Here is a 4086-nt window from a genome sequence, read left to right on the forward strand (position 1 = left end):
GATAGTTCTATAAAATAGGTGCCGCCACACCAGTCACGTGACCTCGATGACGCAACAATATTATATATCTTTCTGACGTCACAGAGATAATTGAAGGTCGCTCCTGTCATTTCAAGATGGCTACAACTCGTGTGATTAAGACCTGTTATAGTGATTTCGAAAAGGTCAAATTGTTTTCTTGTATGTACAGATCTCCAATTATTAAGACTTCCGATGTTTGACGTTCGTACTGTGCCTTTTAGATAAGAGTTTCCAGTTTTTATACGGTAAGTTTTCCTGCTTGATTGTTCCGATTTGTTCAGTTGTGGAAAGCTTGATAATGGTTACTCGCTGCAGTAATCCATCACAAAGTTGTGGTTGCCGGCATCCCGACTGTACGGTTGATGAAAGCTTGGCCGGGTATTACGGTAAGCTGTACGCTGGAGCAGTGACTTTTCACGTAGTCGGACGAATTGTCACCAGAAAGGAAAAAAATATTTGACTTATGTTTTATTCATCTAACATCATAGAAAGAAAATATGATATGCCCCATTACCGAACCTAAATTTCAAAAGCAAACAGATATTCGTTTGATGACAAAGACGATTTTTGTAAAAGGATTCTTTCTTGCAGTTTGGATTGCATATCATTAAATAAAACTTCAAAAGCTTTGGATTATATACTACAATATTAATGTGGAAAAGTTTAGAAAATTATGTTTAGCTTCAGTTTAGGGCTTTGCATGGCCTGCTAGTTAGCGTGCTTGACTCACAATGTAGGGATCCAGGGTTCGAGTCCCCTGACCGAACATGCTTGACTTTCCAACTTGGTAGCGTTAAAATGTTACGGTCAATCCCACTTTTAGTTGATAAAGAGTAACTTTCCAGTCTATCACTTTTTCATTAGTGAAGGCTAGTGCAAGTAGCCCTCGCGTAGTTCTGCGCGAAATTCATTAAATAAACAAATAAACAAGGTTCAGTTTATTGTAACATTTATTATCACGTTATTATATGATAGCATGTTAAAATGTAAACAACAGGTCATAAATGTCAGTGCCATACCTAGTGGCTCAGTCGTAAATCTCACAGTTTACAACACTAAAATGTGAGCTTCGATACTCACAACTGGCATAGCTCAGATAGCTCATTATGTCGCTTTGTGCTTAACAATACACACAAACAAAGAAAATCATAAATGTTCATATTATGGAGCACGAGAATTTTAGGACTAAGCTGTAATACTTTATTATACGCGATACAAGAATTCATCTTATTATGTCACAGAAACAGGTACTTTGGTTCGACGAATTTGTATTAGGTGTATATATAGGTGGCACATCGTTAAAAAAACGTGTTTTTATTAACTAAGCAAATATTAATATGATGTAAACACACAACGTAATCTCTGTGTGTGTGATTATGAGATTTGTATTAGGTGTATATAGGTGGGACATCGTTAAAAAAATGTGTTTTTATTAACTAAGTAAATATTAATATGATGTAAACACACAACGTAATCTGTGTGTGTGTGATTATGAGATTTGTATTAACAAGAATTAAATACAAAACGTTGGTTTATTATTAATAAGAAGCGATAGAAAGCAGTCTTCGTATGTAACATAGAATCCCGCTGTGCTGCCCTTGAAATAATAGCAAAACAACAAATTATCCAAAGCTCTAGGACCTGACCAGGTGAATTAGATTTCGAAATAAGAGACTGAATAGTAACCATTTAACAAATAATAAACATGAACTTGTACATTTTGTATTGCTATAGAATATTTTTCGTAGAATAACTTTCAGTCTGTTTAAAATGGAATAAATTAACAGTTACAATTTTGCTGAAAACACTAGCCGTAGTATTTCTGGACTATTCTCCAAAAACGTTGGTGAAGCAAACCAAGCAAAGATGGCACTTCTATTCCAAGTACAGGAAAGTAGTGGCAAGTGTTAGAGCTAGCTTGTTTCTTTGTAGTTAATATTTTGTCTTGTCGCCAAGCTGATCACAGACGGCGACGCGACTTAAAACAGCGAGATCTGCTAAGCACGTGCACGTCCTATTGTCTAGTTGGCTAGTTCACTGGGCCCTGCTACCCAACAAACTATTAGAAAGATGTAGATGTTTTACTTATATGCAACGGCTGTGAAATCTTAAGTGTTGTGGTTTTGCATTTAAAAAAGATGAATAAAAAATTGGCCATTTAAAAACGTGCAAGTAGCGATCTTAAAAAGTAAGGAAACAAGTCTGGAGATAATTTTAACATTATTTATACAAACTACAAGTCCCTATTTTGGCTCCATGCTGTTACCTACATTTACGTTTGGTAGAGTCAAGTTAGGGATTTGTAGTTTGAGTAAATAATGTCTAGAGTATCTCCAGCCTTATTTCCTTTCTTTTTTTTTACGATCCCTATTTGCAGGTTTTAAATTTCCAATGTTTTTATCTATCTTGTTTCCTGGTTTTTTTATGCTCAACTATGGGCAAAGTATTACTTGATATGGTAGCTAACTTTATACATTGTAAGGATAATAAGCATAGCTAGTAGCTAGCTGTTACGGTTCATGATGATTTACTGTAGCTATTGACTACTTGATCGTATTAGTTCGAGATGTAAAATGTTAAACTGCAGCTAGAGATTGTCATGGAGATTTTTTAAAGAATATAATGAGTATTTATGTCTCATGAATATAACATGAATGGGAAGGAAGAAGTTGTGTGTAGTAAATGGCAAAAGATGAAAAATGTATATACAGTGACATAGATTATTCAGAAGCAGGTGAATTGACAAACATATAATTCAAGTATAGGTCAACAGATGCGTGTCAATCTACAAATCGTACATACACATTAATCATAAAATTATACAATAAATTCAACGTTGAACCACGTAAAACATGTCATGGTTTTTTGTATATTTCGATGGATTTTGTACATTTTGTATATTTCGATTGCCCTAGGAGGTAATTAATAACACAAAGACCAAGGCTCGGTAAATAATAAAGCTGACAAGACAATCCAAGTATTGGTATTACCTATGCTATTGTCTTAAAAACCACTTAACACTCGTTACTTCAGTGACGGTTCCGAGATTCTAGCAGTGATTAACACATTAACACTGATTTGATAGATAATTATAAGCAATTGACTAACGCATATGATTAATCAATATCTCGCATTGTCATATTCTTTTGTGGATATAAAGCTTTCCACTTTGTTCAATAGCGATTAAACAGGAGGCAAGCAGAAGGATAACTATTTCAGTATTTTAAATATTTTAAGACTGTATTTTTAAAGTGGAAATTTTTCTGTTGTAACCACATAGAAATAAACAAACAATGAAAAACACTACTCCAATAATTAAAATGCATACAAGGTTTTTATATGGTATTGGCAATGACATGGTGACGGAACCAATTATAAATTTTGATTATTAGGTCGTCAAGAAATTAATGTCGCTTTCTTTTAGATGAAAAAATACGAACAATTTATATATCAAAACAAAACATTTATTAAACGAAATACCTCCATTCTTATCGATGATGCTTTTACATCTTACAATCAGGCTGTCAATGCCCCGATTAAAGAAATTACTTGGCTTTGTTGCAAAAAACATGTCGATGTCCTCTTTAACACCTTCCACATTTGCATAAGTTTACCATTAAGATGGTGTTGCAGTGAACGAAAAAGACAGTAATCTGATGGTGTCCTATCTGCAGAATATGGTGAATGGGGGAGAACTTCCCAACCTAACTCCATAATCTTGTGTTACGTCAAACGTGCCACGTGTGGATGTACATTTTTGTGGAGAAGAAGAACAGTTTTACGATTGACGAGTGAAGGGCTTGATTTAAACGTTCCAGTTGCTATTTATAGATCTCTGCATTTTGAATTCAGGAGCTCGAAATGCATTACTCCTTTGATGTCCCACCAAATGCAAAGTATCACTTTCTGCGGATGGAGTCCAGGTTTTGGGGTCGGAAGTGGTTTTTTCTAGGACTAAACCATTGTTTTTGGTGTTTAATATTCGCAAAGAGAATCCATTTTTCATCATCCGTGACATTTTTGTCCAAAAAAATGATTCACGCGCATTACGCGCCAGAATTGACG

General features: G+C 34.7%; 1 protein-coding gene across 1 annotated transcript in view; it reads left to right on the top strand.

Annotated features, from left to right (window-relative positions):
• Positions 1–211: 211 nt before the first annotated feature.
• Positions 212–4086, top strand: part of LOC106469651 (arginine-glutamic acid dipeptide repeats protein-like) — a 45122-nt gene continuing 41247 nt past the window's right edge. Inside the window, exon 1 of the mRNA XM_013930152.2 lies at positions 212–266. The gene's annotated coding sequence lies outside the window, so the exon portion shown is untranslated. The remainder of the gene's footprint in view (positions 267–4086) is intronic.

This window comes from Limulus polyphemus, unplaced genomic scaffold (genome assembly GCF_000517525.1).
Source record: "Limulus polyphemus unplaced genomic scaffold, Limulus_polyphemus-2.1.2 Scaffold3593, whole genome shotgun sequence".
NCBI lineage: Eukaryota > Metazoa > Arthropoda > Merostomata > Xiphosura > Limulidae > Limulus > Limulus polyphemus.